This window comes from Schistocerca piceifrons, chromosome X (genome assembly GCF_021461385.2).
Source record: "Schistocerca piceifrons isolate TAMUIC-IGC-003096 chromosome X, iqSchPice1.1, whole genome shotgun sequence".
Lineage (NCBI taxonomy): Eukaryota > Metazoa > Arthropoda > Insecta > Orthoptera > Acrididae > Schistocerca > Schistocerca piceifrons.
This window is the reverse complement of record NC_060149.1, coordinates 572487539-572501253: the sequence shown is the minus strand read 5'-3', so window position 1 is coordinate 572501253 and position 13715 is coordinate 572487539.

Genomic DNA, 13715 nt, shown 5'->3' with positions numbered 1-13715 from the left:
ATTTGGAGTAGGAATTAAAGAAGAGACAGAAAAAATATGAACTTTAAAGTTTGCTGATGGCATTGTAATTCTGTCAGAGACAGAATAGGACTTGGAAGAGCAATTGATTGGGATGGATAGGGTTTTGAAATGAAGGTAATAGTTGAACATCAACAAAAACAAAACAAGGATATTTGAATGAAGTCAAACTAATTAGGTGATGATGAGGGAATCAGATTAGAAAACGGGCTCTTAAAGTAGTAGGTGAGTTTAGCTATTTGTGCAGCAGAATAAACGATGACGACTGAAGTAGAGAGGATGTAAAATGTAGGCCCGCTATGGTAAGGAGAAAGAAATTTTTTAATATCGAGTATAGATTTAAGGGTCAGGAAGTCCTTTCTGAAAGTATTTGTATGGAGTGTAGCCATGTGCGGAAGTGAAACATGGACGATAAATAGTTTAGACAAGACGAGAACAGTAGCTTTGGAAATGTAGTGCTACAGAAAAATGCTGAAGATTAGATGGGTAGATCACGTAATTAACGAGGAGGTACTGAACAGAAATCGGTAGAAGAGGAATTTGTGGCACAACGTGACTAGAAGAAGGGATCGATTGGTAGGACATGTTCTGAGGCATCAATGCATCCCTAATTTAGTACTGGAGGGAAGGGTGGAGGGTAAAAATCGTATAGAGAGGCCAATAAATGAAAACACTAAGCAGATTCTGGACGATGTAGGTTGCAGTAGATACTCGGAGATGAAGAGGCTTGCACAGGAGAAAGTAGAATGGAGAGCGGTATCAAACCAGTCTCTGGAATGAAGACTACAACAACAACAACATTCCGAGCTCAATTCTGAACCCGTCTCTGTCTATCTTGTGTGATTAAAAGGTTGACTGCAGCAACCCCTCAAGAATGCATTATCCTCAGCTGGCATCTGTAGCTTGTTGTATGGTTCTGGCGCGCAACGTATCTGAGATCGTTACCCCTGAACTGTATCATATATACGCCAATACCGTCAACAAAATTTAACAAGAAGTTATCTTTATATTGGAAAAGTAACTCACCTTTTGCCAAGTCACAAAACTTAAATGATACCTACTCATTTATATTCGAACAAATAAAACTCAGGAGTGTTGTATTCATCCAAGAAATAACGAGTCAAAGAAACTTGTCGACCTATTAGTTTCTGCCTTTTCTACTTCTGGCTGCGTGTTGTCGGCCAATGCACCAGGGAAGTGATGTTTCTTATTAATTTGATTTCTTGCTTTCGTTTTCGCTCTTACCACAGCCGAAAATGTACTAGCATATCAACAAATTGGGCCGAATGCAGTCGACCTTATTATTTTCCGTCGATAATGTTAGATACTCACTAACGCACTCTCTCCAATCAGTTACCAGTTCTGTTTTCTTGAAACCAAATTTCAGCGCATGCTCTTGGCATAATTGTATTGCGGTTAGAATTTCACTGCCTGAAATGATTCCTTTATTCACGGAAAGTTAGATTAGTACACAGGAATCTGCTTGTCAGTGGAGCAAATCAGATTAGTATTTGCTCATAGAAATTATTTCTAATATTGATTGCCGACCACTACAAGTGGATGGACACAAAAGATATTAACAGAAAAGTAAAAGTGGTCTGAAGTGCTTTCCATGAACTAAATAGAAATTTCGAAACAAAAATACGATTTAATCAGTGTATATAAACGGTGTTAACTTACAACAGTAATATATTCTGAAACACGATTAATCAGCGAGGAAGGGAAATACGCGTTTTAGTAATTACGAGGAGTAGTTGTAACTTTTAATTACCACCTCAGGAAAATAAATGAACATAATTAATTTTTTGTTTGTTTGTAGATACGTGTAAGCTGTTCTGGTGTGCGCTGGAACCCCAACACCACAATGCTGCATTTACAGAATGACGACGACCTTATTTTCGTCGAGGAACGTTTCCTAAACAGGCAAAGCGGAACCTTCTACGACCACTGCCACCACCTTGCAATTCGTGTAGTTTTAAAAAGGGAACATTGTGTGAGAATAACTAATAGCATTTCAAGCAACCTTCTCCCAGCTTGAATTATTTAGTGGTGATAATTAAAAACTGTACCCTATGGCCTAGCCGCAGTTGTAAGATCGGTTCCCGTCAGATCACCGAAGTTAAGGGTTGTTGGACTTGACTAACACTTGGGTGAGTCACCTTCTGACTGTGCCGAGTGCTTCTGGGAAGCGGTGTGCACTCAGTCCTTGCGAAGAAAGTTGAGGAGCTCCTTGATTGCGAAGTAGCAGCACCTGTCACCAAAACGTACAACGGCGTGCTGACCAAATACCCCTCCGTATTCACATTTGGTGACTCTTGAGGGCCGAGGACGTCAAGGCGCACGGTCGGTACCATTGGCCCTTCACTGCCTGATTGGACGGTGTTCTATTGTTTTCTGTTTCTAAATAAAAACTGGCGCTACCGTCATACATGAAAAGCCTGTAAAAAGCGCCCATCGCTCGGTTTGAAACCCTTCTACTTCTGTTTCTGATTATTATTCAGATTTCATTATTTTATTTTTTATATCCCTCATTGTGCCATATGCCAAGAAATTTGGAAACTGCTATGATTCTTATTAATAGTAAGGAAAGTCTTACTACATCCCATTACGTCCGTGTGCAGTATCCTACGAAGTCTTTGTGAAAGTTTCCTTATATTTGATCCAATGAATTATTTAAAAAGGGAAACTGAAATTAACATCGAGACTTTAGCGTAACAATTCAGGAAACATATTTTACTGAATATTTTCTATTCATTTTTCAAGCATGGCTCTTTCCGTTAGTAATTTCACAGGAGATATAACACGCCCCATCCCCCCCTCCCCCATTCAACCGTGGATTTTGTCCTTGGTGGGGAAGCTTGCGTGCCTCCGTGATACAGATAGCCGTACCGAAGGAGGAACCACAATGTAGTGGTGTCTGTTGAGAGACCAGACAAACATGTGGATCCTGAAGAGTGGCAGCAGCTGTTCAAGTAGTTGCAGGGGCCAACAGTCTGGATGCTTGACTGATCTGGCCTTGTAACATCAACCAAAACAGCCTTGCATTGCTGGTACTGCGAAACTGCGAACGGCTGAAAGCAGGGGGAAACAACAGCCGTAATTTTTCATGAGGGCATGAGGCTTTACTGTGTGGTTAAACGATGATGGCGTCCCCTTGGGTAAAATATTCCGGAGGTAAAATAGTCCCCCATTTGGATCTCCGGGTGGGGACTACTCAGGAGAACATCGTTATCGAGAGAAAAAAAAAAAAAAAACTGGCGTTCTTAGGATCGGTGTGTGAAATGTCAGACCCCTTACCCAGGCAGGTAGGTTAGAAAATTTAAAAAGGGAAATGGATGGGTTAAAGTTAGATATAGTGGGAACTACTGACGTTTGGTGGCGGGAGGAACAAGACTTAAGATAAGGTGAATACAGGATTATAAATGCAAAATCAAATAGGGGTAATGTAGATGTAGGCATGATAATGAATAAAAAAATAGGAATGCAGATAAGCTACTATGAACACATAGTCAATGCATTATTGTATCCAGCTTCATACTGCCTACCGGAAAATTAAAGAGACCTTTGGAGAAAAGAGAACTACCTGTATGAACATCAAGAGTTCAGATGGAAAACCGGTCCTAAGCAAAGAAGGGAAAGCCGAAAGGTGGACGGAGGTTATTCAGGATCTATACGAGGGAGATGTACTTGAGCCTAACATTATGTAAATGGGAGAGGACGTAGATGAAGATGAAATGGGAGATACGATACTACGTGAAGACTTTGACAGAGCACTGAAACTCCTCCGTCGAAACAAGGCACCGGGAGCAGACAACATTCCATTAGAACTAATGATAGCCTCTGTACAGCCAGCCATAACTAAGTTCTTCCACCTGGTGAGCAAGATGTATGAGACAGGCCCACAGACTACAAAAAGAATGTAATAATTTCAATCCCAAAAGAAATAAGTTTTGAGAGATGTGAAAAATACCGAACTATGAGTTTAATAAGCCACAGCTGCAACATACTGACACGAACTCTTTACAGACGAATGGAAAAACTGGTAGAAGCCGACCTCAGGGAAGAGCAGTTTGGATGCCGTAGAAATGTGTAACACTCGAGGCATTATTGACCTTACGATTTATCTTAGAACATAGGTTAAGGAAAGGTAAACCTACGCTTCTGGAATTTGTGGACCTAGAGAAAGCTTTCGACGATGTTGACTGGAATACTGTCTTTCAAATTCTGAAAGCGGCAGGGGTAAAATAAAGGGAGCGAAAGGCTATTTACAAATTGTGCAGAAACCAGACGGCCGTTAGAAGAGTCGAGAGGCATGAAAGGGAAGCAGTGGTTGAGAGGCGGTGAGACAGAGTTGTACCTAACCCCGATGTTAATCTGTATATTGAGCAAACAGTAAAGGAAGCCACAGGAAAACTTGGGGTAGGAATTATAGACCAGAAAGAAAAAAAAATGAACTTTGAAGTTTGCCGATGACATTGCGGTTTTGTCAGGGACAGCATAGGACTTGGAAGAGCAATTGAATGTGATGGATAGGGTCTTGAAATGAGGGTACAAGATGAATGGCAACAAAAGCAAAACAAGTATATTTGAATGAAATCAAATTAAGTCAGATGATGACTAGGGTATTAGATGCGCTCTAATATTTTAGTGTCTTGAGTTTCTGCATTTTAATTTAATATATAATAGCCACAGTTCCCACGTTTTCGTTTGCATGGGAAAGTAAACGGCTTTTGTGACATATTACACGTTCCTAATCAGGAGCGAATTATTTGGTTCAAAAAATGGTTCAAATGGCTCTCAGCACAATGGGACTTAACAGCTGAGGTCATCAGTCCCCTAGAACTTAGAACTACTTAAACCTAACTAACCTAAGGACATCACACACATCCATGCCCGAGGCAGGATTCGAACCTGCGACCGTAGCGGCCCCGCGATTCCAGACTGAAGCGCCTAGGACCGCTCCGCCACCACGGCCGGCGAATTATTTGGTTTCACCTGAGTGCTTCAGTAGTTAGGTTTTTGAATCTCTGTGTATTAATCTAATTTATTAGACACAGGTCCTGCATTTCCATCAGCTTTTACACTAGAGTTTCACAGCATGTGCTGGTAGTCTGTTTATCTGCATAGTTTAGTTTTCCATGGTCTTTAGTATTGATAGGGGCTGTGACTGTTGTGTGTGGAAGCGAGCCGAGTTGGTGACACTTCGCTCTCAGCTCCAGGCTCTGATGGCTTCACTTACACAGCTTGAAGCAGCAGTGGATGGTCACTGCTGTTGTGTGTCGGCCGTGGGGATCCAACGGACGTCCAGCAACTCCGAGTCCTCTGATCGGTCCTCACTGATGGCCATCCTAGTTACTGCTCGCACTGAAATTGACCCTTCGCCTGTGGTCGAGTGGGACGTCACCCCAGGGCATAGCAGGCGCCGAAAGACTTCTTTGGGGGCCGCAGGTAGGGCCTGCCCAGTTAATCTGACAAACAAGTTCCAGGTGCTGTCCATGGCTGACACTGTCACTCAGCCAGATGCCGTCACCTGTCCTGTTTCAGAGGAAACCTCTCAGCCTCCAAGATCCTGGGAATTACAAAGGGTGGGATTACTGATAGTTGGGAGCTCCAACGTTTGGCGCGTTATTCCCCTTAGGTACATGTCTGTCATAAAGGGGAAGGAAGCCAATGTGCACTCCATGTGCATACCAGGTGGAGTCATTCCAGATGTGGAACGGGTCCTTCTGGATACCATGAAGAGCACAGGGTGCAGACAAATTCAGGTGGTGGCTCAATTTGGTACCAATGATGTGTGTCACTTAGGACTGGAGGAGATTCTCTCTGGTTTTGAGCAGCTAACAGAAATGCCAAGTGGAGGGTCTGAGTAAGAGGCTCAGACTGTACTGCGACCGTGTAGGTTGCAGATTCCTCGTCTTGCGCCGTAGGTCAGGAGTCCACTATATGCAGGAGGGGGCTACACGGGCAGCAGAGGCTACGTGGCGTGTACTGGGCGGTTTTTCAGTTTAGGGGTTTCAGGACAACACAAAAAGGGTTTCAGTCACAAAGGGTGCTGGCCAAATACAGGAAGAACATAGATACGGGAACCATCGATATAACAGTTGCAAATTGTCTTAGCTGTGTTGGCAAAGTACCAGACCTCCAAGCGCTAATAGAAAGCACTGATGCTCAAATCGTTATAGGCACTGAAAGCTAGTTAAATCCGGAGATAAGCTCAGCCGAAATTTTTGCGAAGAACCTAACGGTGTTAAGAGAAGATAGGTTAGACACAGTTGGCGTTAGCGTGTTTGTTGCTGTTAGAAGTAGATAGTTCTTCTGAGGTATTATGGGCAGAGGTCATTCTTGGCAACCGGAATAAAATGATAATAGGATCCTTTTACCGACCTGCCTGAAAAGTTCAATGTAAATTTGAGTTTGATTTCAAACACTTTTCTTACTCATGCAATTATAGTTGGTGGTGACTTTAATTTACCCTCGATATGGTGGCGAAAATACATGTTTAATTCGGGAGGTATGCATAAAACATCATCCAAAATTGCGCTAAACGCATTCTCTGAAAATTATTTCGAGTAGTTAGTTCATGAGCCCACGCGAGTAGTAAATGTGTGTGAAAGCACACTTGACCTCTTAGCAACAAATAACCCTGAGTTAATAACGACCATCAAAACGGATACGGGGATTAGTGAACATAGGGTTGCCGTAGCGAGATTGAATACTGTAACACCCATATCCTAAAATAATAAACAAAAAATATACCTATTCAAAAAAAAGCAGGCAAAATATTGTAACACCAATATCCTCCTATAATAAACAAAAAATATACCTATTCAAAAAAGCAGACAAAATTCACTTTACACCTTCCTGAGAGACAATCTCCACTCCTCCCAAATCAACAATGTAAGTGAAGACCAGATATGGCCTGGTTTCAAAGAAATAGTGTCGGCAGCAATTCAGAGACTTATACAACGACATTAACAAACGAAATAGCTGATCCTCCTTGGTACAAAAATACTATTGCAGAACAACGAAAAAGACATGCCAAATTCAAACAGACGCAAAATTCCAAGATTGGCAATCTTTTACACAAGCTCGAAGTTTAGCGTGGACTTCTATGCGAGATGCTTATAATAGTTTCTACTACGAAACTTTGTCTCGAAACCTAGCAGAAAATCCAATGAGATTCTGGTTGCATGTGATGCATGCTAGCGGCAAGACACAATCAATGCTTTCTCTGCGCGATAGCAATGGACAGTGCTGCCAAAGCAGAGTCACTAAACATAGCCTTCCGAAATGCTTCCGCAAAAGAAGACGAAGTAAATATTCCAGAATTCGAATCAAGAACAGCTGCCACTTGAGTAACGTAGAAGTAAATAGCCTCGGAGTAGTGAAGCAACTTAAATCACTTAATAAAAGCAAGTCTTCTTGTCCACACTGTATACCAGATAGGTTCCTTTCAAAGTATGCTGATGTATTAGCTCCGTACTTAACAATCACATACAACCGTTCACTCGAAGAAAGATACGTACCCAAAGACTGGAAAGTTGCACAGGTCACACCAGTATTCAAGAAAGATAGTAAGAGTAAACTAGTAAATTACAGGCCCATATCATTAACGTCGATATGCAGTAGGATTCTGGAACATGTATTGTGTTCGAACATTCTGAATTACCTCGAAGAAAGTGGTCTATTGACATACAGTCAACACGGATTTAGAAAATATCGTTCTTTTGAAACACAACTAGCCCTTTACTCGAGTGAAGTGTTGAGTGCTATTTACAAGGGATTTCAAATTGATTCCGTATTTCCGGAAAGCTTTTGACACTGTAACACACAAGTGGCTTGTAGTGAAATTGCGTACTTATGGAATATCGTCTCAGTTATGTGACTGGATCCGTTATTTCCTGTCACAGAGGTCACAGTTCGTAGTAACTGATGGAAAGTCATTGAGTAAAACAGAAATGATTTCTGGCGTTCCCCAAGGTAGTGTTACATGCTCTTTGCAGTTCCCTATGTATATAACGAATTGGGAGACCATCTGATCCGCCGTTTTAAGTTGATTACAGATGACGCCGTCGTTTATGGGCTGTTTAATTCATGAGAGGATCAAAACATATTGCAAAGCGATTTAGAAACGATATCTGTATGGTGCGAGAATTGGCAATTGACCCTAAATAACGAAAAGTATGAGGTCATCCACATGACTGTTAAAAGTGTAAGTAGGCTGTTTATGTTTTCTCTATGTAAGTAGGCTGTTTATGTTTTCTTATTGGCAACGTTACGTAGCGCTCAATATGAAAATCACTGGCTGTGCTGTGTGCAGTCTGTGGCTGCTTTGCATTGTTGTAATACTCGCCATTGTAGTGTTAGGCAGCTGGCTGTGAACAGCGCGTAGCGTTGCGCAGTTGGAGGTGAGCCGCCAGCAGTGGTGGATGTGGGGAGAGAGATGGCGGAGTTTTGAAATTTGTCATGAACTGCTATATTTATATATGATGATATCAAGGTAAATACATTGTTTGCTCTCTATTAATATCTTTCATTTGCTAACTATCCCTATCAGTAGTTAGTGCCTTCCATAGTTTGAATCTTTTATTTACCTGGCAGTAGTGGCGCTCGATGTATTGCAGTAGCTTGAGCAGCGAAGATTTTTGTGAGGTAAGTGATTTGTGAAAGGTATAGTTTAATGTTAGTCAGGGCCATTCTTTTGTAGGGAATTTTGAAAGTCAGATTGCGTTGCGCTAACAAAATATTGTGTGTCAGTTTAAGCACAGTCCTGTATAATTGTTCAAAGGGGACGTTTCATACGTCGACCCTTAGCCGAGGATACCTCACTGGAATCTTCTGATTTTTTTTCTTGTAGTTTGCGTAATTAGTGTAGATTTTGTTTATTGATAGCGCGAAATCATAGAGAGAATTTCCTTTGTAGTTGTAGTTTTTCATTGTTGTACAGTAAAACAGTTGTGGCATGCATGTAGATTTGCAGCAAGTTTTTCGCAGCTGCGCTTGCAATTAACTAAATATTATTTTCAGTGCTATGTTAATGTGTTCTCTTATTTTTGCTCTTCAAATTGTGTTTTTCTGTGTTGTCGTGTGAAATACTGTGACAATAATGGCGTGTGAAAAACGTAATACTAGGCTCCAAAGTAAACTGAGAAATGACAGTGAAAATGAAAGCAGTGTGTTAGCGCCACCGAGTAATGAATTAACTGATGTTCAAAGTAGTAATTTGGTAATTGTGCATAGGGAAATGGAGCGGGCGGCAAACAATGGTGTAGGCAGTGAAAGAATTAGTGAAGAGGGAAACATTATCGATCGATCGGTCGGCAATAGCTCGCCTCAGGAATCCGAAATGACAGGACACAATTTTGCAAATACTGTAGATTCAGGTTTTGCGTCCTCACCGTTTTCCCAATTGAGTCAAGACACGTTTTCCGCTTGTCAAAATGTGAATGTTGCCGGTGCAAATTCACTGCCGAAAAGCACTGAGGAACATGTTTCAGACACCAGTGCATTGTTATTACAGTTAATGCAACAAATGGGACAAAAGCTACAAAAGTTAGACACAACACTTGAACAAAATCAGAAACAAATGGGACAAAATCTTCAAAAGTTAGACACACTGGAACAAAATCAGAGACAAACACAGCAACAGCTTCAAAAGTTAGACTCATTGGAACAAACTCTTGAACAAACGCGTGAAGATTTAACTACTGAGTTGCATAACATTGAATCGAAATGTCAAAAAGTCTGTAATGACGTAAAAACTCAAATTTGTGAGCATTTTCAACCTATTTTTTCGCGGCATGAAAAGGCATTACAGAATCACGAAGCAGCCATGAAAGAACTGCAAATTATTGTTCATGAAAATCATGAGACCTTGCAAGCTAAATTTGACTCAGTTGCATCTACCGATTCGGTTACGCAACTTGCAAAAACTCAGGAAAACTTAAAGAACACAGTAGATTCGATTTCAAGACAAATGGACACTCTGAAACTTGGTTCAGAAAAACACATTGAGGAAATGTGTTCACTATCGGAGAAAGTAGCCAAACTTTCGGATCAGTTCACTAACTTATCTACGAAGGTAGATGATAATCTGATTGACGCAAGACCGGTAGTCTTTAATGACACAGAAGAGTGCGAACAAATTAGGAAATTCAAACAAAATCAGAATCAAATTAATACGCAACACCAAAGAGAAATCCGGGAAGTACAAGATCAGCTGACTCAGGTAATACAAGAATTACGTATTTCAGAGGCCACTCGCGCTCCAATACGGGAAGAGGGACTTAGAAATACGGAACAACCACAAAATAATAACACAGGACACTTCGGAAGTTATGAAAGAAATTGGCAAGGTGCACCGAATTTTGAAATGGAACCGCCGAAACGACGTAACAATGACCGACCGCATTCTTACAGCTGGTTCATTCTCTAAGTAGCCACACATAAATTCTAATCTGTGCTCTAATGACCAGTTGGGAGGAAAACAATGAGAGAATTGATGGAGCCATGCTTGTGGATGAATGTCGTTGCCAGAATTTTTAAATGTTTTGAATTTACGTGTAGTAATGAACAGTTATGATGTTATTTTTACGACGACGATGTGTATTATGCTGCTGAGGTATGTTTATGATTAATAGGCTGATGCTATATGAGTTATTTGATTAAGCCACGTAGCTGTTATGATGAAATATTGAAGAAGTGTCGACGAATATGGTAAGGAATAATGAGTAGTGTTTAGGGACTCTGGTTTGTGAAAAAGGTTGTTGGAAACCTAGATTCGTACTTTAAGAGTTATGAAATGTGTGTAAATGCGTGAATGTATCACAATGCCGGCGAAAATTTTTTGGACAACGTTATATTCATAGGATTTTCTTTCTACAGATTTGCAACGCTAATTCTTGACCTGTGAAATATTTTTATGTGAGACTGTCACTGTAGCGGATACTGGTGTCGTAAATATTTCCGTAAGAAAGTTAAGTGACCACCTGCACGTAATGCGTCGTGGGCACGCAGCTGTGTCAAACACCTGGAGAACAAGCCATTAGGGTGGGCCTTTCCAGAAGCACAGGTAAAAAAAAAAAAAAAAAAAAAAAAAGGCAGGCCTTTATCCTCGCCATTGGCATTCCTTTAGAGAAAATATTGCAAATGCGACACCCTCATTACTTCCATTAACCTTGCTATTGACATTCCTTTGTAGAAAGCATCGCAAATATTACACGCTCATTACCTGAAAACATATGATTACTCGTACTTTGTGCTAATTACTGCAATGCTTATGAATTGATGGGAAATATTCGTACATCTGCACACCTGATTATGACAAGTGTCTTTCTATGAGAGTTGAGAGCTACTGACTTACGAAATGCCACATGACTATTGAATGATATTTTTATGCTTTGCTTTTCGTAGTTGCTTATTTCACTTGATATCTGGTTTCCAGCTGTGTTGCAGCATTGCTTTTATAAAATAAAATGCATTTGCTAATGTGAACACTTTCTGTCAACAGATCTATTAAATAATTATTTTATGATCCACATTCTTTAAAAAAGGAGCACTTGGAAAGGAAAGAACAATAAGAAGGAACTAGTAACAGTAACACATAATTTTCTTTTCAAGTACATGGTAATATTTCTTTTTACAATCAGTTGTTGTGGTGCACCACTTTAATTTACATAGATATTAAGATGTGAATATACATTTCCCTTATCTGCATTGTTGTTTTTACTGTAATATTTTTTCTGCTTGAGCTTTGTCATGTATAGATATAAGTTTTATATTTTTTATATTTTTTATATTTGCTGCTGCTGTTTGCCAGGCATAGTGCTACTGAATTTTAAATTGTGTTACTCTGTTAAGCTAATTTTACTACTGACTTATTTTTCTTGCTACTGTACATTGGCTCATGTTAGTTGTAATGTTGCATTGCTTGGTAATTAATATATACTGTAGCTTGCTTTGCAATTTTCCATTTTTTTTGCATTGCTGTTTGTGTTAATTTGTTATGTGCTGCTGCATTGCCTCGTCCCTTAGTTTAGCATCTGAGCTCAGTAGATTTAAGTTAGCTTAAGAGGGGGTAGCCTCTAAGAGAATGAGTTGCGATGAATTGGAAGAAATGCATTGAGAAAACAGGTTTAGGTAGGATTTTCTTGGAAATAAATGTTGAGGTAAGAAATGTGTGAACATATAAATACAGAAAGCATGCTTAGATAGAATTTTTTTGGTGGAAACAAAGGATGAAATAAGAGGAAAGATATATGAAGTTTTGGGTTGGACTGCAGTACCAAATGTTACACTGAAAACGAACCCTGTCCTTTCCTATTGGTGTTATCCCACTATGTGTTTGTGTACCCTTGAGTATTTGTTTTCTTCCTGTCTCTGTGTAGTTTCATAGAATTTTTTCTTCTTTTAATATTAAGCTACATTCACTATGATGAGGAATACTGTTATCCTCTAATATAATTGGCATTAATAATATGTTATTTACTTTGTAAAGATGTTAGACATTATTAATTCTGTTTTGTTTTAATGCTCATGTGTAAAGTTGATGTTTCAAAAGTTATTCTGATCTTTTGTGTATTTACTTATGTCATAATTCCTGTAACACTGATGTATATGTCTATTTCTATTCTTTTGTAACGCCCCTATTACTACAAACGTTATCTGTATTATTATGTTTTTAATGATGTGTTTTGTATCTTTGTTATTGTATTCTTATGTTATAAAATTGTAATTGTCACCAGTTCATGATATTATTAACTTGTTAGTTACATTTCACTGCACACGTTTCTGTTGGTCATAGTATATGGACAATATGTGAGAAGTAGGGACTGTTAGTGTTTGCACGTGTGTTAATAATTCAGCAAGGGACTGGATAACAGCATTGCTGGTTCTAAGGACAATTCCAAAAACTTTGTGAGTGCACACGTGGTGGTTTATGGACTTGCTATATTCTCTGCAAGACTCTTTGATGGTGATTGTGCACCTGCACAGTCGCAACAGATGGCTGCTGGCCATTTCTACAAGGACTACAGTGGGTCTACACCTTTGCTGACTCACCAATACCATTATCTCTACAAGGACTACAGTGGGTCTACATCTTTGATGATCCATCAGTACCATTATTTCTACAAGGACTGCAGTGGGTCTGCGCCTCTGGTGGCCCACCAATATCGTAATCTCTACCAGGACTACAGTGGGTCTGCTCTGTGATGACCTACCAATATTCATCAAAACTTCGACTGACTCTGCAGTGGGTTTGCTCTGTTGTGACCCAATACCTGTCAGCATGTCAAGAGTCAGCACTGTCTTTCCATTGGAAGGACAACACTACTTCTTCAAGACTGCATGGAAATCCACTACTTCCGTGTGCATTTTTTTTTTTTACTGCTCAGACTTTGAGAAAAACACTGCTATTCTCCTGTTATGTACGATTAGGACTGTCTTTATGGACTGTGAGACAATTTTAGCTTTTGACCAACATTGTATCAATAAGTGTGTGCATTTGATTTCTTTGTTATTGTAATTATGAAAAAAAATTTTCAAATCTGTATTGGCCACTGCCCAATCCAATTTGTAAAATTTTTTGTGGGGAGCATGGGGGCTATGTAAGTAGGCTGTTTATGTTTTCTCTATGTAAGTAGGCTGTTTATGTTTTCTTACTGGCAACGTTACGTAGCCTTCAATATGAAAATCAC